This window comes from Xiphias gladius, chromosome 1 (genome assembly GCF_016859285.1).
Source record: "Xiphias gladius isolate SHS-SW01 ecotype Sanya breed wild chromosome 1, ASM1685928v1, whole genome shotgun sequence".
Classification (NCBI taxonomy): Eukaryota; Metazoa; Chordata; class Actinopteri; order Istiophoriformes; family Xiphiidae; genus Xiphias; species Xiphias gladius.
Window position 1 is genome coordinate 5,141,776 of NC_053400.1, and position 27,741 is coordinate 5,169,516.

At 40.4% G+C, this 27,741-nt stretch overlaps 1 long non-coding RNA gene across 1 annotated transcript; it reads left to right on the forward strand.

Moving 5' to 3' along the window:
• Nucleotides 1-20: 20 nt before the first annotated feature.
• On the forward strand, nucleotides 21-27,211 carry LOC120792405. The gene is made up of 4 exons (XR_005707803.1): nucleotides 21-355; nucleotides 521-617; nucleotides 24,678-24,754; nucleotides 25,498-27,211. It is a non-coding gene; the product is annotated as an uncharacterized LOC120792405 (long non-coding RNA).
• The last annotated feature ends 530 nt before the right edge of the window (nucleotides 27,212-27,741 follow it).

Sequence of the window (27,741 nt, forward strand, 5' to 3'; positions counted from 1 at the left end):
CATGAGGAAGAGGAGGAGGAGGAGGTGACGGGCTCAGGCTGCTCCTATGCATGCAGGCTCGCTGGAGCGCGCGGATCAGCCGAGCTCTAGCGCCCACTGCCAAACACTTTCTTGGCCGCTGATGGTACTTTTCTCCCCCTTTATTTTTTTTTTTTTCCCTCTACTTGGCCTGATAGGAGCTATTTAAATCAGCCACGCAGCGAATCAGATGTGTCTCCCAACACTGCGCTCCGCTCTCCTTCCTGCGCCTCAAGTGACCGGAGAAGCGCAAAAATCCTCACCAAGCGATGTCCTTTTTCTTGGCGCTGAGTGGAATAAAGTTCTTTTTTTTCTGTTTTTTTTCTTTTCTTTAGAGGTAAGCTCTACACCCTTGACATGTAAGTTATTCAGATATTTTCTGGAGATGCCGCTGTTCCCCTTTCTCACAGGGTTTCACCTCAGAGTGAGGGGCGAAAAGTTTTCGGCTTCGACTGAGTTGGTGAAGTGGATAAAAAAAAAAATATGATCCTGTATTTTTCAGGCAATCCTCAGAGCGGAACACGTGGCTCCACGGTGGTGAAAACAAAGGATAAAAGATTCTTGGAGAGGGGAAAGGAAGAACAAGAAGGGCACTAGGGGTGAGTTGCCAAAGGCTGTCTCTCTCTCTCTCTCTCTCTCCTCCTGTCTTCCTCTACGCCAGATGTGGTGCTGCTGCGCCCCGTCTCTCACGCTCGTCAAAAAGCCGGAGAAACGGCTCTTTTCGACGGTTCCGTCGAGAGAATCCGATCTCCCCGGCGTCTCCCCGCGTGTCGCTCCTCGGGTAAACCGGAGAGTCTCTCGGCTCCCCCACCGTTCGCCGGGCTCGGTGGAAGGCTTGGTGATTGGTGACTCTCCGCCGATCGAAGATGTTTTCGCCCTAATCTCGCCGCGACTGTGTGCGCCGCTCCACCACTGCATGCCGTTAGATCCGCCCAAGCATCTGTCCGTCTTTCCATTGGCGCATCCATCAGTGTCACACACACACACACACACTCTCTCGCAGACACACACACACACACACACACACAGCTGCCGTGCTCACATTCCTTGCGATGCTACAAGACCCCCTCCCACCCCACAGTGTACAGTCAAACATAACACTCATGCACACACACGCGCGCGCGCGCACACAAACACACGCAGTTCTCGCGCGCGAGCTCGCGGGGCGATGGAGAGCTCTCCTCGCCGTCTGACTGACAAAGTCCACTTTCTCAGAAGCTCGTCAGCGAGCGCGCTGCGTTTTTTTTTGTTTTGGCATTTCCACCCCCAAATAGGAGTCCGAGAGTTCTTTGCTTCCCGCGGCGTCAAGATTGTATTTCCCCTTCCCAAATGATTAAAAGAACAGGACAAAACAAAAAAACAAAAACAAAAAACCAATTGTGTCAAGTCTCTGACTTCTGACACATGGGATACTTTTATTTTCCTAGTCTAAAACATGTCGAAATATTTCACGCCAGGCTGAGAAGGGGGTTTCGGTTCTTTGCGCCCGGATTAATAAAGAATAATAACAACATAATAAGTGGGGCGTTTAGGTACTAAGTTGTCCAGGCAAGGGCGAATTCTGCGGGTGTGTCAGCAGCAAATCTCATTACCGTTTTTTTTTTTTAATGTTTGTAATGAGAGGAAGTTGACGAGGTCGCTCCCCAGCCTCGATGCACCAAGTACAAATAAAAGTGGGTCCAAAATGTTTAGCACTCAATGTGTCTAAAATCTCAAATCCGCCACACTTCCCTCAAACTGTTTGTTTTTTTTTTAATTTTCTGAACCAGTTTAATGAATCAAAATCTCGGCAGGCCTCTCGTGCTTCGGTTTGTGGTCTCTGCCTGCCGCAGAGTAGGTTATCTCTGCTCTCTTCTAGAAAAAAAAAAAAAGAATTAAACTCTAGTATCGTCTGACAAAATCTTGGCTGAATTTGCTCTGAGCCGAGCCCAATGTGTTCACTAATGGGGAGATAGACGTACAGACACCACCCACTAGGCTTACTTTAGAGGACAATGTCTGAGGTTGTGCGTGTGTGTGTGTGTGTGTGTGTGTGTGTGTGTGTGTGTGTGTGTGTGTGTGTGTGTGTGTGTGTGTGTGTGTTGGCCAATATTACCCAAACTCTCCAATATGAAAGTCAAATGTATTACCTAGAAACAAGCCAAATCTTTCTCCTCTTAAAAGCTGCATGACCCTACAGTCAGGGAGTTCCTCCCTGATGCGCACCACGGACTCAGGTCCCGAAGATTATTTGTTGGCTACCAGTTTGGCGGTGAACTTACAGTTCGCTGCGTGCCAGATGTATTTGAAGAGAGTGCAGCCAGTGTGCGCTTTTTGGGGGCAGTTTTTTTTTTTTTTTCTGCTTTTAACTAGAAATCAGTGGTTAATAGACGTTTCAGGATGTGTATTCTCTTCAACCATCGAAGTGTGAAATAAAATCAAGACGCCAAAGTGCTGCTGAGACTCGTGTAATAGGACTTGTGAAAGCAGCAGTGTGAATATCATACATAACCAATACAAAGCCAGTAAGTGACCTTTTTTTTTTGTCAGTACTATATAGTTAAATCATTGTGCTTTATTTAAAAGGCTATCGTTATTATTTTCCAGTTTGAATTACCATCTCGCACACACACACACACACACACACACACACACACACACACACACACACACACTGTGTATCTGTGTGTGTAGCTCATTTTCAAAAATCGATGTCCCAGCGAAACAGAAACAAAGTGATAATATTCGTTTTAACCTTGGAAATGATTCCGTTCGAAATAACGACAGATTTTCAAAAATTGTACTCACGACTGGGGAGTCGGTGAGGTGCAGTGTGTGTGTGTGTGTGTGTGTGTGTGTGTGTGTGTATGTGTTGGAGACACAGAGAAAGAGAAAGTGACATTGATCATTCATCTCTGGCCCACGATATTAAAACGTTTCCTTAAAACTTCCCAAAACACTTCAATGTAGTGAAAACAACGGGCTTAAAGCTGCTTTGTGTTTGACGCACTAAGAAAAACACTGAGCCGCGTGTTCCAGAAAGTAATTCAATATATTTCATAGCAGGGCAGAGCTGTGCGTCAGTGAATCAAACTACGTATACAACCCAACTCCTCCACGTATCAAACTGTTTGGAATCGAAGTGTGTAGTTTCGAAAACACGCGCTGTACTTCTGAGTCGGATTATGCAGTTTTGCTCCATATCTGATAACCCCACGTCTCTCAGGGGAAATTCTATATTTTTTAACTGTTTGCTTATGACGGGAACAAAACTTTATACCTTTGACTCAAAGATTTGTTTTTAATTTTTTTAATTTTTATCTTTTTATGGTTGCGTTTCCTTTTTTCCCCCTTTTTTTTCTTATAAAATACACAGCAAATCAACCCCATTTTATTAATGTGCTGCTTGTACCGCACTTTATAAACTACAGCATTACAAAATAAATAACATATCAAATTCCAATATTGTTCGTTCTTGCCAGTGGGCCTCTAGGATAAATATCTCAGTATATAACTGTGTTGCCTGATGCGTTTCCGTATTATCACTTATATTAAAACTGATTTAATTCAACTCTGTCGCCTTCGGTTGTTTGCAGCCGCGATATTCAAGTCGCGCTGATGACACGAACAGATTTACTTCCTCCCTCTTAAATCAATATGCATCATCCGGCGGAATAAACCCGCGGTGACACGTTAGAATTCGCCGGGATCCTAGGACGCGGACTCTGTGGAGGCAAACTCGCAGCTGAGTATTAGGACAGCCGCGCGGACGACTCGTGCGCGGGTGCTCCAGCCCTGGACTGCTCAAGGACGTGGGGGGAAACGGGCGCACAAGAGATGAGGAAACAATTAAAACATTGATTCCACCCGTGGCTAAAGAGAGAGATTATGACTATCAGTGTGAGCACGCGCAGACATTTAGGTCCAGACTCCTATAAGCTTTGCACGATGCCATTATCATCTCGTGCGTGTGTGCGCGCGAAACTTCAGTTTTAGGCATAAGGTCGGTGATTTATGCGGTGTTCCCTCAGTATTCCGAGTGGTGTGTGTGTGTGTGTGTGCGGTAAAGGGGGGCTGTAGAGAGGGAATCGGGACCTCGCCTCTGCCTCCTGCCGCTGCTGTCTTTACGCACAAGTCGGACCTCCAGACGCCTCTTCTCGGACGCACGGCATGGCACGGTTTTGGCACTCACTCTGGCGGGGGTGAGTCCAAATTCGGTCCTGTCGTTTCATTGTTGTTGTTATTTAGTAAAGGGCAGCAAGGTGAGGTCGACATTACCTGGAGTTACGTTTGGGACCCCATCTAAGCACGCGCGCAGAGGCACGCACAAGACTATTCAATGCTTTTGAAGACGGTGTTTTGGTAGACCACAACGTAAACTTTATCAGGTCGACGTGTCGCGAGAACAACACACATCCTTAGGGTTTCATCCGCACACGTTCTCCCGAGGAATATAATCAGTTCATGCGAGTTTGAAAGTTCCTGTGGCGGATTCTATTGGCAGCGGGGACTTTGTCACAATCCCGATTAGGCTTTGGCGAATTTCCGCCCCCTCTTCAAAACGCAAATAGATGCGTTCGGTTCAGTAGAAACGGGGGGAGGTTTAGAGCCCAACTGCTGTGATTTATCTCTGAGCTATACCACTCTACACCACCCGTGATTTACTCTTTTTTTTCTCCTCCTTTTCCCCCCTTCTTCTTCTCCTATGATGTTCACTTTGGCGTGGAGAGGCGGCGTGGCGCACCGGCTTCACGGCACACTGGTTTCTAGTAGAGTGGATAAAGAGCCAGAGGGAGGGACAGTTGGCAGAGCAGCTTGGAAAACCGCAGGAAAATTAAAAAAAAAAAAAAAAAGAAAGAAATAGTATGATATACTATATGTCCCCTAAACCCTGAACTATGGCAAAGCCCCTGCATCATTTTATCCGTGCTCAGCATGGATTCCGGGGCAAAAAGTGGATGTACATATGAAAGCCAATGAGATCGTGCATAGGTCACCACATTAGAGTGCATGTACAGTTTCAGTGGAAGACGTTCTTGTAAAAAGTAGATTCTTGATGGAGAAAAAAGAAATGATTTCACTTTTACAATGGACAGGCTGAAAGGAGACGTCCACAAGCCATATTTAAACACCTATTTTAGTTTTATATATATATATATTTTTTTTTTTTTTTTGGTCTCTTTTTTCTTCCCAGAAACCTTCTGTTTTTTTGACCCTGTTTTTGATTTTCTTCATCTCAGCCCTAGGCCGTGCCTGTGGCTGTCGGCCAAACCCTCCTATTTAGCCCACCTCAGTTTGAGACAGGCTGTTTATTAAGTAGTGTTAAGGTTTCGTCGATATCTGAATGACCTCCAAAACTCATCTTCCCTAACACAGACCACTGGCGATGGTATTCACTAAAAAAGAAAAGGCGAGAATTTGCACGGGGAGAGATGAAAAAAAAGGAGGCCAGGGTTAGAATCTCCTCAAATAACCTTAAAACTTACAAACTCCCACCAAAAACGAGACAAGCATTGACAAGAGGAGCCACAAAAGATAGAGTGGATGCTCTCTCTCTCTCTCTCGCTCTCTCTCTCTCTCTCTACCTCCCTCCCCAGTGTCCTCCCTCCCTCCTGCCTCGTTGGGTGTGCTGCGGAGCTAGCAGGGTTGAGAGGGCAAATGCTGACCAGCCCCCTTTTTCTCTGTCTGCTGTTACTAGGTCACCACGCACACACACACACACACACACACACACACACACACACACACACACACACACACACACACACACACACACACACACACACACAATACAGACATACACATGCATCCACACACACCTTTCCTTGCAGTCAGTGTTGCCACCAGGGAGAGGGGTAATTTAAGCCCTCCTTGATGTAGCCTATTCATCACTGTCCCGTGGCCTGTGCTTCAAAATTAAAGTCTGATCTACAAAGTTAGAGTGAAACGAGATAAAAATTGGCAGAGGTCACCAAGAGCCAGGACAGTCAAAACAAAAAGCTGTGACTCGGCTGGGCCAGTTTGTGGTACTGCTTTTATTATTTTTCTCTATTTTTTGCGGGTTAATGGTTGTGATTTTTGTTTTTGGGTGCGGGGAAGTCAAATTGGAGAAAGACCTTGTTGGGAAGCCTGGTGGGTCAGTGCCAAGACACTTGTAGGGAGGGCCACTAGTCCTGACTGATGCTCCACAGCCTGAATCAGTAGCTATGTATTAGTGTGTATTCTGTGTAACTACTACCAATAAAACAAAATTGCTATTAAGAAGTTTACATAATATTATAAACCAGCACATCTGCTAATATTCTGGTTAAAATCTGATAAAAAACAAAAAAGAAGAGTCGACACCTAAAGGTACAGATGAACAATTTGATCATATAAAAAAAAGATTTGATAGTCCGTGATTGGTCTGAATTATAGTCATAATAATTAAATCAAAGCACCAAGCTCTGTTTTTATTATTGTCTTAAATTAATTAAAATTCTGAAAACAATATTACAAAATAAAATGTCAGGAAAAGGCAGGTTTAAGACTTTGGAAACAGTGTCAAATGTCACTGTTAACTGTTAACAGTCCCCACTGCCGTATGTGTAACAATAATAACAATCATTTCAAAATGAACCCTTTTTTTCTTATCTTTTGACCTTGTTAAAACCTAATATATAGAAAAATATTGGAGTAGTAGTGACCCTTCCTTTTGATACAAACTAGGATACAAACTGGGCTTGCACATTTGATGAAGGTGACAAAAGACTGAAATAACCATGTAGCATTTTTATAACACTAAATAAGGCAATGCTTTAGATGTTACATGGGCTATGCATGCCTTATTTAGGATTTATGAAGGGGGGGTTGCTGCCACCAATTACCAATATAGAACATATGAAAATCTATTCACTGTTGGGTGCCTACGACCCAAACAGAATTAATGTCATTTTCTGCAGCAGACCCTATGAAAGATGTCATCAGTTCAAAACCATTTTTACAAGCAATTCTTATAAAATTAGCATCAATTTAACATTCATTAAGTATACAGCTGATAAAACAATGTTAGGTATGCTTTTTGAGCTTTTTTGCGTGGTGTCCCCAGGACCCCAAACAGAACATTAGGGTTTAAGCTACAGTGAAACGGAAACTAGAGCACCTTTAGCTCCCTTCATCCAGATTATTAGGTCTGGAGGTAGAGGACGTGGGAGAAATGAGTAAATTAGACTGTAACTATGCACTGTTGGAAAATAAAGTCTTTGCTGAAATCCACACACAGACTTATGACCCATGACATTGCTTGTGTAGTTTCTACGACTCACAAGCTAACGAGGACAATAGCGTGACTTGACAGGATAAATTGATGTTTAAGTACCTTAATGCAGGATGAGAGATCAAAAATAATTATTTAAAGACAGACAAAAGTGGTGGATTTTGATAAGTAAACAATTAAAGATACTTTTCGACATGTATTTTACATATACTAGGAGACAACGGAACAGGCAGGACACGAACTTGGAAAATGTATTTTTAATTTCACTGTAACTTTGAGTGAGAAGCACAATTAGTGTGTGTTTAGTTGTACAACTAGCAATAATATGTAAAGTAAATGTACAGACTCAGATTCTTTTAGAAGGAGTAGGTTCAGTATTTCTGAGGAAATGTTTGTGTCTAATGTCTGATGCAGGTCTGATGAGTTACACTGTTTATCAGCATACAGTGTGATGGCGCACTGCTGAGTGAGTCACTGCTTCCTCCTTACTGTGTACGTGTGTGTGTGTTTTGTGTGCATGTGTGTGCGGAAACCACGCTGACAGCTGCAGCTCATTACAGGCACTATTACTGATGGGGACTGCTGGGGGAAATTCCTTCTTCCAGAGAGCAAACCACCCTGTTTACCACACACACGCACACAAAAACACACACACACACACGCACAGGTCTTGCTTATTCATAAACTAGAGCTGCAACATCTGTAACTGAGACAAAAAAGAAAAATAGAAAACATTTACTCAACATTTATTCTTGAAAAATGAAGGAAAATGAAACTACTTTCTATAAAAGGAGGTGGAACACATTACATCTTTCCAGTTGCTGGAGAATGAAAGACATAAAGACATACCTTACCTGTTCATGAAGTACACTCCTCTACATGTAGTACACAGTAAGTACTGTAGGTGTGTATGCATGTAAACACAAACACAGACATGCACACACAGCCACAGGGTGAGCAAACTTGAGATGAGATCACCGAAGCACTCTAAACCTTGCTATACTGGCAAACAGCAGCATCTCTCGCTTTCTCTTTCTCCCGCTCTCTCCCATTCTCTCTCACACACACACACACACACACACACACACGCACACACACACACACACACACACACACACACACACACACAGCAACAGAGTATACAGTGTCCAGTGACGTTAATGAGAGGGCTGAAAGCCAGACACACATGTGCTAGAGTCATTAGGGAAGATTTCATAGCTACACTTCAGGCCACTACACTCCATTACTGTACTTCATTGGTTACACTGCTCGAAAATAGTGGTTTCTTAAAGTCAAGTTGAAGGACCACCATGGCTCCTTTGAGAACCCCAGGTAGTTCCTCTCTGAATAAACAAGACCAGTTACCTGTTTTTCTTGATCTTATTTATTTGAAGCAATAGGTTGAATAGGGATCAGTCTTTTATTACCCTATACAGTCTCTGATTGCATGGCTCCACCATGAAATATACTGAATCTTTTATAGCACAGAGTCAGAGTGTATAAGCAAAATTAGCACACAACACTATTCATTTCTTAGCGATCAGTTATCTTTACTATTGTTATTTGTGGTCCAGTGGTAACAGTGGTTTTAACAGTAGTAGTACTAGACGTTTAAATATTAATGGCATGTGTAGTAATAGGTATAGGTGAGCTCCTCTCTTCGGGTCGATTTGGCTTTTAAATGGGTAGTCCAGTCGAGAACCGTCTAAAAAAGTAGCATCATGAAAAAAAAGAAGAAGATGCAAACAAAGAGAAGTTGCATATAAACAACTCTGAACTATACAGTCATGAAACAATGAAATTCACTTGATCAGACATCACAAAGAAATAAATAAACAGCCCGCTTCAAGATTCAGATGGAAGGATAAAGCTTACAGTATTCTATATTTTTCTTATAAATCCCATGGAAAAAAAAAATCAAAATCAACAATGTATCAGTCCTTAACTCAATACTTTGCAACTTTTCAACCCGGTCTGTGACACTCAGCCCCAAGCGCCCCTCTTTTTTTAAAGACAAAACAAATGTTACTCAAACAGAAATAATTAGTGAATTTGTCGGGGACTATTTTCCGCTGTAAGAACGTAAGAATGTTGGATGCTATGATGGTTTATGTGGGACTGATTCAAAATAAAATATAGCACCAGTATTTATTGTAATAAACAAACTTGAGATCTGGTGGAGTAGTTTTTGGAAAACAATGGAGGTGTATGGCACAGAAGAGTAAGCTAAATCAGGCTTTTGCTACACAGGCAATACTTTATGGGAGGATCAGTTCATTATTGGTTTTGGTCTTTTCATGGGAGTTGTCGACAATAAGAGCAAAAAAAAAGTAGAGTCGCACAAGCCTTATCCAAAATAGAATTCAAATGGAAAAGCAAAATAGTGTTTCTCAGGCGGATTAGAAGAAAGATTATTAATACAAAAACATGTAGCACAAAAGCGAGTCAACTTCATGCACAGCGGTACGTCTAAATTGGCAATCAGCACAGGTGCTGATTGCCAATTTAGAAAGACAGTTACATCAGAATTTTTTTCAAAAATAGGTCATCGGTAGAGATGCAGTAGAGTAACCTTATTTGTTACTTTTCCACAGTTGTTTTGTTGTAACAGGTGTTATAACAGACAACAAGTTAACTGTGATGGAGTTAAAGTCAAATATTAAATGTAGGTTTTGTTTGTTTTCATTTAAAAGCAGATTTGAGATTCGTCATTGGCTTTCACAAGGTATACAGCATGGCAGTAAATGAGTGTATCATCGGTATAAAGACAAAAACTGAACTAGTTTTCATGTTTAGTAATTGCAACTGTAACACTTAGGCCACGAAAATCAAAATAAATAAATAAATAAAAAGCTGTCTACAGAGATTTATTATAAGCACATTCTGCCATAACCCAATAACACCATGCTCTGTCTCTATCCTTTCATGAGCAGAGAAAGAGAGAGATAAAGAGATGGTCCACTCCATGCTGTGATGTATCTGTTGCATTAATCAGCCTCTTAAATTGGAACAGGCTGCTTTTATTAATTATGTTCAATGTGAGGATGACAGGGCCTCTCCCAACCATCCCTCCCTCTTCTTTTAGACACACCAATCACTTTCAGGAAGATAGAAAGACAGTAGAGAGAGAGAGAGAGAGAGAGAGAGAGAGAGAGAGAGATAGAGCATCAGTACAAGCAAATGAGAAGAGAAAATGGGACGATGCAAAAGGGAATGCAGCAGAGGAATGAAGTTCAAAAGTGACTTAAGCGTACGTAAAGGGTGCTGGAGTCTTATTAGCATCTCTGGCTTTAAAACATATTTACCTAAAGGCAAAATTAGTGTGTAGTACCTACAGATATTACACAGATAGTGTAAGAGTATTTGATTTCAATATTCCCTCTTGATGATAACAATGTTTTATTTTATTTTCTCTTTTATCCTTAAACTATTAATTGGTCTTTAAGCATTGCCAGATGTATTTGCTCATGAAATTCATATTTTGTCTCATTTTTATCGTAAAAGAAAGATTAGGTTCCCATATTTTCAAAACATTATACACGATCACCTCCATTCTCACCAGATCAGTTAATAAACTTTACAGTAGTTCATTTACAACACTCCACCCCGTGGTTCTCAAACCGAGGGACGGGCCCCCCTGGGGCCACTACAGCAGGAGGAGTGAAAGACCAGGCGAAAAATATGGAGTGAAACTAAGTTGAATGAACTTGATTTATGTATGGAAAATAAACAAACAAAAGGGTTTGTTGATGTTATATGTCCCTTCTAATTAGTTGCTTCCCCATCACTGTTAATGATTGATTAAAATTGTGGGTTGGGGTGGCATTCGCTTTTTTCAGCTTCTTCAGGTGGGCATTTTTTTTTTTATACAAGGTGTTTTATGAGGTAGACCCACAAGTTGCAATTGGAGGTCACTCAGGCCACAAGAAAATAGCAAAGAAACTATAATGATGGTAATGGTAATGATTACTAAAATGAATCTGAGGCCCAGAAGAATTCATTCTTCTGGGTTTAAATGTTTTCTGTTATACACTTGGTTGTTTTCTTAGTGTGCTTTACTAATCTCACACATATTTAAGTAATTGTATTTTACACATTAAATCACCACTTAACCAAAGATCCTTGGAAAAACAGAAGCACATCTATTTTTCAAAGCAGAGCCTCTTAGCTGATTAAAAAAATAACACTTTTTAAGAAAGGCTTAAATGTGCACACATGGTTCTGGACCTTTTTTTTTGTGAATCATTCAAAGGTAGTATTGTAATATCAATTAATCATTTCTAATGGAATCAGAAATTCTGTTACATTTTTAAATTTTATAACATTAAAAGACAACATTTTGATGGCACTATGTTATAAAACTATAATAACTATTCAGAGTAACAAAGAACATGTTGGTCGTCTGCTGAGACAGAAAGTTCCACAGCGCTTATATGCATGCTGGGAAATTCAAGTATTATTTTGCCTCATTATACCCAGTTCTGGACCTCTAAATATATCTGACTTACAAGTTTTACAGATTTCCATGTATTGGGTGTTTACCCTTCAGGCCACTAGAATGTGTGGCACACCAAAATGATGTGCTTATGTTGCCTGGAGGTAAAGTAATTTATGCTTTATCCTTCCAAAATGTTAATCTATAGGCTACATAAAGCTGATAACTTTGAAATCAAGAGGTTTTTACTTACAGTAGCTTATTGCGATAACTGTGTTGATACCAATGTGTATTATTTTTTGGAGTAAGTAAAAATCTGTCATCTCACATATATATCGAATCATGGCAGTAGCAGGAGTAAAAAATTGACCGGGGGATTATAGAATTATTTAATGCAATATGAAAAACAAATACTAACACAAACAGGCACTTAGTTGTCTTAACTATAAACCAAACTTCAGCTGTGATTTTTGTAAAACTCCACAGGCACCCAGCAATAGTATTGAAGTGCTAATAGGCTGACAAGCACTGAATCCACTGCCTAGCTAGCCTGAGGTATAGGCTTGCCAGCCCAGAGTGCACAACTACAGGTAGCACAGCACATCAAAGTTTAACTAGTAGGGCTGTAAACTGTGGTAGTTGTTAAACAGCTGGCAGTTTGGGTTATAACCATTTCCCTGTGTTTCCTCTTCTGAATCAATATAATTAACTTGGGTTGTTATGAACCTGTCTTTTTGTCTGAGCACCCATACTTTTGGCTCCACTGGATCTAGTTTTAGCACTGTGGCTGTACTCTGAGATCTCAGGAAATACTTTTGTGGATTACAATGTTATAACCGACACAACCAATGTCTTAGGTGATAAAAATAAGATTGTAATATTCTGTAGTCTACTTTTAGATACAAGCCGCGTTAACCCAAATTGTACTGCCAAATTTGAGATCCAAATCTGACCCAAGACCATATTTTTCTTTATTAGTTCTAATACTTACCATTATCTTAACAGACTAAGGCAATGTATTGGCTATACTCTGTCTATTCCCCCTGTCCCACTGGCCTTAGCATATACTTGCATAGTCAGAGATGGAAAAAGATAAATTTGTCAGTGGATTACGTTTGAAAATAACAATGCAAGCTTTAGACAACAAAACAGTGGGGTCGGGCAGCAGATAGCAATAATGTAATGTTACAATACAGTGGTTTCTTTTTGAGAGGTTGTGATGGATCAGGTGAAATATTAACAACCCCTTATTAGCTCTTCTGACTTACCACCACTAGCAGCTTCACTATGATACAGTATAGTATTATGTTGCTGGCCATAAACAAACATAGCACTAGGTTACAGAAACACTCAGGAGTCAAATGTTGTACATTTCAGGATGCATAGTGAGTGTGTGGGAGCCACTCCACACTGAGAGCTCCAGTGCAAACAAATCACGGTCCGATACTCTTGTCACGTCAGCCCAAAGCCACTTCAGCTGCATCCAGTGTTTATCTTAGTGTGACAGTCTCCCTGCTGATACTCCAAAACCTCCCTCGTCCACCCACTACCACCCCACCGCTACCCCGTATATGACACCTGCTAAACAGAAAGAGAGACCGATGAATTTAATGGTGCTAGAGAGATACAAAGAAAGTGAAGTAGAGGAAGAGAGAGAGAAAACGAGTACATATTTGTCCTCTGTGACAATGCTGATGCTGTCAACTTATGAGAGGCCCTGATGTGACACAAGGGATGTTTGATTCTGCATTCATATGTTAACCCGTTTGTATCGGTGTATATTGTGGCAGACTGTGCCTTTTTTATATTTGTGAGGTTTGGGATAGAGTGTTGAATTAGTATTAGTCCAAGGTTGTGATAAGACGATTTCTAAGTCTTCACAAGTACTTAGGGTTAGGGTTTAGGATTTAGTTTAAGGCGTGTGTGTGCATGTGTGAATGCATGTGTATATGCATCCCAAAAATTCAGTTCACATAAGGGCAATTTGCATTAGCAAATGCATTTGGTGGGATTCCAATTATTATCCTCATTATTATTCTCATTCTTCATTATTTACATAATGAGGAACTATTTATATTGAATCTGCAAACTGTTTAGGGCCAATGCAAAATGTTCATACAGAAAGTATTTACAAAATGTTCCCTATCAGTGTACTTCAATTGTGTTTCCTACAGTATTAGCACCATGGCAACTAAAGCATGATGTTGTTTAGGGAGCTCAAAGCACTTTAGGGATTAGGGTTTGGGAAAGACTGTGGTTTGGTTAACTATCAAAAAAGTTTTGAAAGACTCAGACTTGAAAGGCAGTTGACTTGTTCAATGTTAAAGCCGGTGTACAAAACTTTGGAGAAACCAGCAAGAGTAAGCTATATTTTGAAAGTATCCAGCTGAAAAATTCCCAGCACCCCCCTTCAGGCCTTCTTCCAAAACACGTGAACACACACAGCCTGACTACCGCCAGAGGACGAGTTTACAAGAGAGAGCGTTGAGGAGAGGATCGCAGAGCATCATTGTCATCGCTAACAGTATCCCACTGCCTCACGTCTCATTCCCATGTAAGAATACACCTAACATTATCATAATGAACGTAAACAATGAACATGACCATTGCTAGTACTCACAGCTGTCAAGCTAGCAGGTTAGTATCGGGAAATTTTATTGAAAATTGAGTATGATGCAGCAACTTATTGCTGGCTAGCTAGTAAGAGCTGGTTGCAGTAATGTTAGATATCAGGCAAAGCTCAGCTAAGCTTTTGAATATTTATTTTGAATTTTCAGCGCAATTCATCCATAATGTTAGCCGACGAAACAGCTGCATTACCTACGTAGCTACCTGGCAGTTTTTTTCTGTTACCATCATTGACACATTGACAAACATGCATTTTTGTATTGGACTCATAACGTATTATAATACATTGTTTTGCATGTTAGAGCTTCCACGATGAGAGCATTGTTGGCTCTGATTATGAGTACACTCCAGAGCCACGCACATCATCAGGTCGAAGAGGACAGGCCCGGGGTCGAGGGCGAAGCAGAGGAGGTCGTGCAAGAGGGAGGGCAACCAGTGGGTTCTGAGGAAGCGGAGGCAGAGGACAGGGAGGCCGGGATTGCGACAGGCCAAGAAACAGACGTTCTCGGATCTTCTCCTTTTTTTTTTTTTTCCTAGGAGTAAGTAATAATACAAAGTAGATTTGATCTATTTCTTGTTCTGCATAATATGTTCACACTTGTTTGAATAAAATCATGACAATGATAAATGCCTTTTCTTTACACTTACAGCATAAAAAAATTAAGCCATTGAATTTATTATCACTTTATATGCTGCACAAATAATAAAAACCAAAATAGTATGAGACTTGTTTAATGTATTTTTTGGAACACAGTAACAGTAGTAGTAATAACATATTACAGAAATACTATAACTTATAAAAGATATTTTCAATATATAATTGCCATAAGCAATATATATATACAGGAAGGAAGAAAAAACATGTCCAGAGGTCTCCTGACTGTTGGTTATAAACAGTGGTCAGTGTTGGCTGACAGGTCAGGCTGTGCATACGGCATCATATGGATGCTGTGGCAATCTAATGTTTTGGCAGCAATGTCAAAGAATGATAACACTACAACTTTGGCTGCATTTTAAGCAGTGACAAACATTTATAACAGCTTTCAATGTCATACCTATTATGGGAGCCAAGTATTACTTGGCCAAATTTTAAAATGGCCAGAAATAGGCATAGGCCTCCGTTATATTAAATTTGCACATTCATTTAAAGTCATTTGATAGTTAGCAATTCTAGTTATTTTAGAGTTAGCAATGTTTCACATTTGCATAGCCGTGACTTTGTTTAGATAACTATTTTAGATCATAACTGTTCTGAGGTTCAGAATCTGAAAAAAAGCAATTTCTAGACTTTCTCATCTACAAATTCTTTACAAAATATATATGGATTTTATCCATATGGATTTTAAACTAGCTTTTGCACACAAGTATGTTACCACATCATGATCACACTGGGTGATTGGGGCAGGAGCACCTGACATAACCCCAAGTTGACGGGGATCGCCGGGCCTCATGGTTCTGCACCATGGCATCCCCTCAGTAGCAAACGACCTTCACCACAGGATAGCGCTCTGGAGGCCAACACAGTCAGATCATGATTCTGTTTGTGTTTGCATGCAGAAAAATAATTTTAGAAATGTTTTACTAATGGCAGAAATTGTCGCAATTGGTAGGCTGACATATGATTGTTAGAACCAGTACCGGAGGCGTGGTGGTGGCGCAGATGATGAAAATGTGCAATTTTTTTCTAATGTATATCTGCCAAGGAGTATCTTCATGTACGTAAAACAAATGTGCTAGATATGAAAGAAAGATGCTTATGACTATTGCCTATCAAAGAGCACAGTGGTCTAAGCCATGTTCCTATCTGCATCAAGTTACTTTCACTGGTCGGGGAGGGACTCCGAAAAATGGGGGCGACAGCAGCGGTCTCGTCAATCCATGCTTGTGTGGAAGCTGATGAATCTTTCTCATAACAACAAAAACACACAAATAGGCTACATTGCCACATTTGTAAAACACTCCGTTCAAAGCCAATATGGACTAATAAAAGATAAATACCATCAAACAACACTTGCTCATAACAACGATGCAGATATCAGTGAACATATACACAGATAGACTACATACAAGGTAGGTGCAAACATAGCTACATAGTCTACTAGCTTAGACCTATAGCATAGCTAATGTAAGTGTTTGGCTAATACATAAGTTAGCTACATAAGTAGACGGCTACTTTTGCTACATAGTTCAGGAAAATAACAAATCCCCCCAAAAACAAGACAAACCAGGTAATTACCTCTCTAACGGTCCTCAATTTTTCAGGCCCTTCAACACCCTCAGATGTCGCTATTGTTGAAAAACCATATATCGGTGGAACTGGACATTTTGGCTCCACTTTCTCTGCCATTTATGTGCGACTAGCTAAATAGCTACCAATAGCAATATTTCTGCCTAGCCTTGTGGAAGACTCTGGTCACGCACAATAAGTACACGGGCAGAGTGTTGACAGGTCAGGCTGTGCATACGGCATCATATGGATGCTGTGGCAATCTAATGTTTTGGCAGCAATGTCAAAGAATGATAACACTACAACTTTGGCTGCATTTTAAGCAGTGACAAACATTTATAACAGCTTTCAATGTCATACCTATTATGGGAGCCAAGTATTACTTGGCCAAATTTTAAAATGGCCAGAAATAGGCATAGGCCTCCGTTATATTAAATTTGCACATTCATTTAAAGTCATTTGATAGTTAGCAATTCTAGTTATTTTAGAGTTAGCAATGTTTCACATTTGCATATCCGTGACTTTGTTTAGATAACTATTTTAGATCATAACTGTTCTGAGGTTCAGAATCTGAAAAAAAGCAATTTCTAGACTTTCTCATCTACAAATTCTTTACAAAATATATATGGATTTTATCCATATGGATTTTAAACTAGCTTTTGCACACAAGTATGTTACCACATCATGATCACACTGGGTGATTGGGGCAGGAGCACCTGACATAACCCCATGTTGACGGGGATCGCCGGGCCTCATGGTTCTGCACCATGGCATCCCCTCAGTAGCAAACGACCTTCACCACAGGATAGCGCTCTGGAGGCCAACACAGTCAGATCATGATCCTGTTTGTGTTTGCATGCAGAAAAATAATTTTAGAAATGTTTTACTAATGGCAGAAATTGTCTCAATTGGTAGGCTGACATATGATTGTTAGAACCAGTACCGGAGGCGTGGTGGTGGCGCAGATGATGAAAATGTGCAATTTTTTTCTAATGTATATCTGCCAAGGAGTATCTTCATGTACGTAAAACAAATGTGCTAGATATGAAAGAAAGATGCTTATGACTATTGCCTATCAAAGAGCACAGTGGTCTAAGCCATGTTCCTATCTGCATCAAGTTACTTTCACTGGTCGGGGAGGGACTCCGAAAAAATGGGGGCGACAGCAGCGGGTCTCGTCAATCCATGCTTCGGTGTGGAAGCTGATGAATCTTTCTCATAACAACAAAAACACACAAATAGGCTACATTGCCACATTTGTAAAACACTCCGTTCAAAGCCAATATGGACTAATAAAAGATAAATACCATCAAACAACACTTGCTCATAACAACGATGCAGATATCAGTGAACATATACACAGATAGACTACATACAAGGTAGGTGCAAACATAGCTACATAGTCTACTAGCTTAGACCTATAGCATAGCTAATGTAAGTGTTTGGCTAATACATAAGTTAGCTACATAAGTAGACGGCTACTTTTGCTACATAGTTCAGGAAAATAACAAATCCCCCCAAAAACAAGACAAACCAGGTAATTACCTCTCTAACGGTCCTCAATTTTTCAGGCCCTTCAACACCCTCAGATGTCGCTATTGTTGAAAAACCATATATAGGTGGAACTGGACATTTTGGCTCCACTTTCTCTGCCATTCATGTGCGACTAGCTAAATAGCTACCAATAGCAATATTTCTGCCTAGCCTTGTGGAAGACTCTGGTCACGTACAGTAAGTACACGGGCAGAGTGTTGACAGGTAGGCGGGTAGGTAGGTAGCCAGGCATGGAAGTCTTCCAATCATTTCATGCAAGGCAAATGAAATATTTGGATAGGCTTATTACAGGCCTGCAACTGCCAAAAATATTGAATTTTTTCTTTTTATTGTAGAGCATTTGAAAAATTGACTGCTGTCGTGAAGTTAAATAGAATTTCAAAAGATATAACAAAAAAATGCTTCTATAATAAATTGCCTACCCTAGCTTTAAACCAAAAACAAATTAAAGTAGGCAATAAAAGAGCGGAGAAACAACAAATAAAGATTATTCCACTGCTTCACTGAATGGTCTGATAATGACAATGGTGTGTGTCAAATGCTATGGTGTTTTCAGTCACCTGAGGGAGCTTTTGACCAGACAGTGATCTCCACCACCATCATCAAAACACCAAATGAGTGAATACCTGTTAGGAGAATGCAGCTCATTCCACCAGTAGAGTTCCAAAGATTTGGAGAATCTATGACAATGAACGCTGAAACTGTTCTATTGGCTCATTATGGACCAACACCTCCGTAAGGCACTTAATGTTGGGTTTTCCTTTTAACAGTACACTAATCATTTCTAGGAAATAGGGCTGAGTTAAAGTACGTAATAAAATCCCCTCCATCCTACATTTCCCAAGAGAAACATCTGTCCGTTAAAATAAGCATTACCATTTAATGCACTTGAACGTGTATGTCTATGTGCATGCATGCTTTCACTGTCCATACACCCCCCCCTACATAAACTCACACTGACCTCACACTCAACCTACATCCATATGCTGTCCACAGCTCTGCCAGCACAACAGATATGATACTGTGCTAAATGCAGGCCCCCTTGGGGTACACTGGCCACAGGTTCTCCCTTACAAACTGGCAGTCAGATGCCCCTGGGCCCAGTGAAGATGCTAGCTGATTTGACATTCATGTTGGAGCCACGTCTGCTCCACGCCTGTCGGAATTAGTGCTTCACTGCCGGGCTGAAACAGCCGGCAATCCGCCCTACCTCGAGGGAGGCGAGAGGAGAGGTCAGTGTGCTCAAATGATTTTCCACTTCTGCAGAGAGAGTAGTCCTTGCTTTAGGACATTCAGTGACATGGACAATTGTTTACTGGCATGATTTTCTTGATGTTTCCCCGGCACCTCAAACACTGAGATGCGGATTTTCATCAGCGCTAGTGATGACTGATAGTTGAGGAAATAGGAAGCATCGTCCTCAACAGTGAACAGATGCTGACCAGCAGATCACCATGAGCAGGCCTCTGAAGTTTTGGTCTCTCATAGGGATGTACTACATGTTCTGTGAACGGTCTTATGTGTGTGTTTCTGTGTGCTTGTGTTTAGTCCGAAGGAGTTTGTGAGGGCTTTCCTACTGTAGTGTCAACCTCCCATAGAGAGGATCAAGTGCTAAGCCGGGGGCTCAGGGACTCAGTGTGCCTGGCGTGTATCTGTATGTATTGGCCTGTGTGTGTGTGTGTGTGTGTGTGTGTGTGTGTGTGTGTGTCCAATAGCCGGCACTAGTGGTTTTAGGGATTGAGGAAGTGATATATCCTTTTATCTGTTACTGTGGATGACCACAAGCCTGACCAGTGTCGGCCCTGCAAGGCTAAATCCACACACTCAAAGGATGGATCAGTATATGTGTGTGTGTGTGTGTGTGTGTGTGTTTGTGTGTGTGTGTGTGTGTGTGTGTGTGTTTGGATGATCACAGGGAGCATCAGAGAGCAGGGCTCGTCCCCTGAGGGGGAAGCACAGAGTTGAAAGGTCAAACACACATGTGAAGGGCCAGTGAGCAGCTTGGCAAGCGGAACAGAAAACCTCACACACACAGAAACACATGGGTCAGTTTGTGTGTGTGTGTGTGTGTGCGTGTTTGTGCATGTACATGTATGTAGTGGTTCTATACTAGTAAATATTAAGTTTTCAGCTCCCTGTTTTTATTTGTACTCTTTATTTGTACTTTATTTGTACACATAAATGTCTTGGTATGTCCTTAACCTCTGCATTTAGGTGCACAGGATTCAATGATCAAGCATTTATACTGTAATATAAACTCACCAAGCACTTTCTTAGGAACACCTGTACACCTGCTTCATGCAGTTATTTAATTAGCAAATCAGGCGGCAGCAGTACAATGCATAAAATGATGATGATTGTTGGTGCTAGATCGGGTGGTTTGAGTATTTCTGAAACTGTTGATCTCCTGGGATTTTCACACACAACATTCTCTAGTTTACTGAGAATGGTGTGAAAAACAAAATACACTGAGTGAGAACACTTCCTGTCAATGGAAACATCTTGTTGATGAGAGAGGTGAGAGGAGAATGGCCAGACTGGTTTGAGCTGACCCGTAACTCAGATAACCATTCTTTACAACTGTGGTGAGCAGAAAAGCATCTCAAAATAAACAACACATTGAACCTTGACTGAACCTTGAACAGCAGAAGACCATGTAGGGTTCCACCTCTGCTGACCAAGAACAGAAATTTGAGTCTGTAGCAGGCACAGGATCACTGAAACTGCATAGAATTAGACTTGAAAAATGTATCCTGGTCTGATAAATCTGGATTTCTGCTGAGTCAGCAGATGGAAGGGTCAGAATTTGGCATCAACAGCATGAATCCATGGACCCAACCTGCCTTGTGTCAACAGCGCAGGCTGGTGGTGGTGGTGTAATGGTGTGGGGAATGTTTTGTTGGCACTTGGGGCCCCATAATACCAGTCAATCATTGTTTGAATGCTACATCTTATCTGAGTATTGTTGCTGACCACGTGCGTCCCTTTATGGTCACAATTTACCATCTTCTCATGGCTACTTTCAGCATAATAATTCACCGTCTCAAACTGGTTTCATGAACATGACAGTGTTTTCAGTTGACTTCAGTGGCCTCCCCAGTCACCAGATCTGAATCCAGTAGAACACTTTTGGGATGTGGTAGAACTGGAGATGGGCAGCATGAATGAGCAGCTGACCAATCTGCAGAAAAGATTTTTTGCAATCATGTCAACATGGAGTCAAATCTCAAAGGCGAAGCGAAGGGAGGCCCCAGGCAGTATTAGTATGGTGTTCCTAATAAAGTGCTCGGTGAGTGTATGCTTTAACATCAGTAAATAATGGTGGAACATATTATCAGCGACATAATATCAATTACTAATCTTTCAGGAATACCTTTTAAAAATAATTGCAAGTAACATACGTATCTTACTTCAAGATCATTTAGATTCTTCATCTTGAGAAGACATCATATGTGTGTTTGTGTAATGGGGATTAGATTTACTCTATAAATGTTATATACATAATCAAGAAAGCCGTTATACACACATAACCCGAGGTTCAGCAAAATTCTGCATTTTGGGTTTCCATCACTTCATGGCAGCTTTTTCATATCAGCCATTGTGTGTTCTCATAGGTGGACAAACACTGGTGGATGTATTAACACATTAAATCGGTATCAATGAAGCTAGTAAGCTGCCATTCACATTGACCTACAATAACTTTGGCCTTGGATCTGGATTGCCTAAATGAAAAACATTTATTAGTGTCCATAATTTTAAAAAATCAGACACAAATTCATAGACGGGATGGTCAAAATACAAGAAAAACCTAAGTATAATCTAATGTTATTCATCTAATTAATTACACCATACTGCTACTACTACTTTTTAAAGCAGCTCTTTAATGGCAATCATTTTATCTGCTCAGAAATTGCACTCCTACTATTGCCTCTTCCCTTTTGTGTCTCCTACAAATTGTAAATGAGGCCCTATAGAACAGACCACACAGGTGTTTTTACTTGACTCTTTAGACCTCTTGTCTACATACTGACAACAGAGAACTGCCTCTTACAAATCAGATCTTTACACCAAATTTTGCGTCCTGTCAGGTTTAACCTTTCATCTCAGCTTTTAATACTACTGTTAATACTATCAATTCTAGATTCTGGAGTTCTCCTACTGTCTTTAACAGTACTTCTGCTACTACTACTACTTCTAGCATCAACAATGATTCACTTATAAATCCTGTCAGCTGTCTGTTGTCTCTTGTAATCCATTATATATGTTATCAGCTGTTGATACTACTATCAGTTCTACCTCCTTGATTACTTCTACTGTCATTACTATTACATCTGCTAATATTACTTCTAATAGTAGTAGTACTTCTCTAAGTCTGACTGAATTACATCAGTCCTGCCTTCTTTCTTTCCTTCCTTTCTTCAAACCTTCCCTCTTTCCTCCTTGCCTTCCACCTTTCCTTCTTATAGCTCCTTATATTATCTTTTTTCTTCAATTGTCATCTTTCTTTTATTCTACTTTCAATTTTCAGCTTTTTTGATCAAATTAATCATCACGACATAGAGAAACATGTCCTCTTTTGTAAAATATAACTTCTCTTGACAGAAATTATGGTTGATTGAGGCCACTTGTCTTTCTGTGTAACTGTGCCTCTTTTAATCCATTATATTTGTACTCAGCTGTTAATCATACTGTTATTACTTACTCCCAATTCTACCTACTTTATTTCTTCTTCTGTCATTCTTTTCTCTTTCTCTCCCTTGCTTCTTTCTTTCCTTCTTTCCTTCTTTCCTTCTTTTTAATGACTCCCACCTTCTTCTTTTCTCTTCTTGTACTGTCATGTTTCTTTTCCTCATCTTTCATCTTTCAGATTTTATAAACAATTTATCCAGAAAAACGTACAGACAATTGTCCTTTTTCATAAACTGATACCCTTTCTTTTTCTTTTGTCTTTCTTTCTTTCTTCTTTTTCTGTGCTTTGATAGCTGTCCATGCACTAACTTTTGGTGGTCAGCAATTTCTAAACGATCAACCGCTTTCCAACAACTCATTTCTCATGCGTAATTTCTTTAGAAATTACTTTTTCTAGTAATAATGACAATAGTCATAATAATAATAATGATAATAATACTTGTGATAACAGGAACAACGACCTTTTGGCCTTTTAGAATTCCACAATAAATAATAAATATTTGTTTTTCAGTGGCAACATGGAATGTAAATTCCCAGTTCCATTTGTGTTATACAGTATAGTCAGTTAAGAGATGTGTCAATGACCAACAAGGTCAGCAGCTCAATCCAGTTTCAGTACTCTGAACTCATGACCTAACCATGTTTCCAGTGAAAGTCTCTTAGAAGGTGGAGAATAGTAATGTTATTAAAAGAAAACCTCTAATATGGAATTAACATCAGAGAAAAAAATACTTTGGCGACCCAATGGATACCTTATCTGGGCAGAAAATCAGTGTCATGCCTTGCCTGTCCAATGAAATATCATAGCTCAAAGTGTTCAATGTAACATTGGAGTCAACTGAAAACCCTGTGCATCACTATACGGATGCCAAAATGTAACTTTTACGTATCTGAGTTGCCAACGGGTCTGACAAAGCATCAGTATTTATTGACCTGGGGATGCAAAAGGGTTGTCAAGGCACTGGTAACACCTACACAGCAGACAACATGTACCACAACAAAACACCAATGACAATGACACCTTAATTATTGTCTTTGTTCCAGTAAATACAAATGTAAAAAATAAATTATTTTATGCATAAAGTTTTCTACTAATAAACAGAAAAAAATTAGGTCAAATATTTACATTTCACTTTTGTTTTTGTTTTGATTTACACTGCCACCAATTATGTCCTGGGTCAATTTGACCCAGTAGATACCGTTAATGTGTGCAAAAACTGAATACCTGATCATGATGTCAGACGGTTGCTTGGGATGTGGTTCTAGTTGTAGCTGCATAGGTGTAATTCAATAATGTTTTTGCTACTCTGATAAACAATTTTACTGTCATTGCTCTGTATTTCAGACGCACAGCATGTGAAAACAATCTTGCATGTCACACTGTCTCACAGTACTAATACTGGTCATATAAATCGGTATTGTATTAGTAACCGTGACAAAGTTGACACCATGGCTATGCACTTTAACTACTAATCCTCTCTCTCGTTCCCTTCAAATATTTTCTCTACTTATAAAACACAGTGAGCTCACCCTGTCAACCAATGCACCGGCAACAGAAGCATGACTTTCATTTACACTTGGGATGAGGCTATTTTCTGTGCAGGAGAATAAGGATGTACAGTTGATGTGATTTTACCGGTCCTAACGTATCATACAATGGTTTATAGTGTTGTAGTGGGAGGCAGTGCATGTCAGGGGGGGCGAGCTTCTTGACAACGCAGGGAGAAATGTGTTAAAAGCCAAACCGTGTTTGTCATTGTGTTTTCACAGCTGTGCTCTAAACTACAACAAGAGTCTGTGTTACTGCGAGGACAAAAGGACAACTCAGATCGGGACTTCATGCTAAACATCTCATCTCTTGATCTCTCTGCTTCTTATTCTTTGTTTTGCAGGTTGGTGCAGAGATTTGCATGATCATTCGTTCCGATCCACTGCGTTTGACCTCAACCAGAACCAATAATCTACCTGGGTATGAGAAACCATATGCACACACGCAAAGAAACACAGTCGTATGTTAAAAGGAGTGATCACATCACTCTTTGCTAAATAGACGTTTCACTGATCTCTCCCTCCTCGTTGTCTCATCTGTCCATGTCATTCTTCACTACTTTACTTTCACATTACCCATCGGTTAGTCTCTCTCATGTACACACACAGACACACACACACACACACACACACACACACACACACACACACACACACACACACACACACACAGATACATGCACGCACCTCTCTTCACATCAGCCATCAGTTTGTCCGACAGACACATAAATCTACATCTTCACATTCATGAACAGACCAACTCCTTTACATCACACATCGGATCACCCAAGAATCACACACACACACACACACACACACACACACACACACACACACACACACACACACACACACACACACACACACACACACACACACACACACACACAATGCATCACACATCAGTTATATCTCTTAGGCTGAAGGAGAAAGGGGTTGGTCGGCAGCAGGAGGGGTTGACAGGGGAGAAGAGGAAGTACACAGGAAGTACATTAGTTATCACTCCCATGTCTTCTCCACCTTTTCACGTCTTATCACCATCCGACATCTCAGACCCCGGCCAAGCTGCTTCTCCTTCTCATCCCACCCCCTTTCTTTTTTTCTCTCTGTCTCTCTCTTTCTCACACACAAGCCTCTAAAAATGACTTCCGTGCTCCAATTTAGTGTCGGGCCCTGGGATCTAGATGACACTTGGCAAGCCACAGAAGCCGCAAGACAACTGGATGAAATATTTAAATGAAAGACGGCAGGGGTAGTAGAAGTGAAGAAGGGAAGGGGAAAAAGAGGGATAGAAATGAATACAGGGCAGAGGACAAGGGAAGATGGGAGAGACGATATTCAGATGGCGAGCAGAATGTGAAGGACTTCTTGGCAAAGGGAGGGCTTTGTGACAAGAAGTGCAGATGAACTGGCTTTCACCTACAAAGTAGCCTGAAGAGATATATTCCAATACAGTATGAGATCACAAAGCTTTATCTTAGAAGCATCAGCAAGTCACAGTTTGTATCAGAGTACTTTCAGCAGTGTGCCAGCTCAGCTGCTTAGAGGAAGGCAATGAATCTAAAACATAACCAAATGAAATGTAACTTTGTTATCATGACTTTCTGCCTTTAGAATTAAGTATATCTGACTTTTTTGTCAATAAGACTAAAAGTGTATCGGCTACGCTGTACTAAATGCTAATGTTACTATGGCAGCGTGCTCAATGACAAACCTAACATTCTGATGTTTAGTTTTGGTTTTGAAGATATTTGGTCATAAGCTAAATTGAAAACGGACTAGAAGATGGTGCTAGAGGAAAGGTCAGATAGTCACACAAGATATTACAATTCATCCTGTTAGCAACATGAATGATTATACCAAATTTAATGCATTCCATCAAATATCTGTTGACATATTTCAATCAAAACCACAAGAAGAACCAGAGTGAAAGGTAAGGGATCATTAATGTCTTTAGGATTCATCATCTGGGAATCATGAATGTCAAAATTTTGTGCTAATCCATTCAGTATATGTTGATAGATTTCACTGGATAAATTAAAAACTTTGGCCTGCTGGTGGAGCTAGATGAAAAAGAAGTAGGATTCATCCTCTGGGGACCATGAATGTCCGTACAAAATTTCACAGCAATCCATCCAAAAGTTTTTGAGATATTTCAATCTGGACCAAAGTGATCTGTGACTCTGTCTACAGAGTAACGAATGACCCTGATATAAATGTAAACTAAGCTGAGCATCATTGTTTGTCTTGTTTGAACTTGGTGAAAAGTGGACTTTTATCACTTTTGACAGTTACACAGCTCAAGCTAATGCTTGTTAGCAAGAATTCATGTTTTTATTAGTTACTCAACATATTGCGGAGTTAAGGCCAAACTTTTATTATGTAGGAATTTGAGATAGATGCAGGTTGCTAGCTAAATAATTACTGAGCATTATAGTGATCTGATGCTAAGTCTACAGTGCTGCTCACATAGTCTGCTTATAACATATCTACAGTTGTAGATTCAAAAATAATGACAAGTGACAACATTTGGAGCTCAGACACTGACAGTGATGTCCCTAACTTGTCCAGGCAAAGAAAATAAATAAATAAAATATTTGGGAACAGAAAAGAGACCAAACAAACACCAACAATACCAGGTCATAACCTATTATATGGCTGGACCATGTATGGTCAATGTGCAAAATTGAAAACGCAGTTGAAAACTGTTGTGGAAGTGCTGTAAACAACCACTTTCAATGGCAAGTAGCTAAAGCCTGCTCAAAAAAGATGGTAAATGTCACTCAGTGATGTAATACGCTATAAGCATATTCATGATGTTGTATGTGCTTTCTGCCTCGTGTCAGCCAGTTTCAGCCCTTTATCTTTTTGCTTCTCTCCTACTCTCTGTGCTCACACACACAGTAATGTCATACAGCCAATAAAGCTGTTGTCATTTACATGTTTTTCTGTCAAGTATGAAATAGTGACTGAAACATTGCCCATTAAGACTACATGTTAACCAGCAGTCACTTCCAAGCCATTTCCAAGCTGCTGCTCTGCTCTGCTAAAATCCTGATTCTGTAACCACGATGTCGTCTGACAAAATCAACATACACAGAGGTTAAAGTCAACGGCTGTGCTGTGATTTCAACTATATTTACTAGTAAAAATGATCAGTCAGAGAGAAAGTTAGAAGCTCATTCACGTCTATGCAGCTGCCATGCGGTCAACTGAAAGAGACGCATAGAGGTGTTTCCCCTTGGAGGGAAAGCCAGAGCTCGCACTCATGGGGCAACACTGGCGACTCTCTTCTATGGAAATTAGCTAAGGATTGTCCAATAAGTCGCTAAATTTGTTGCCAGGTGCCTTTTTTGAAAAACAGTCACTAAAGGGGTCTGAAAAGTCACTAAATCTAACGACAAAGGC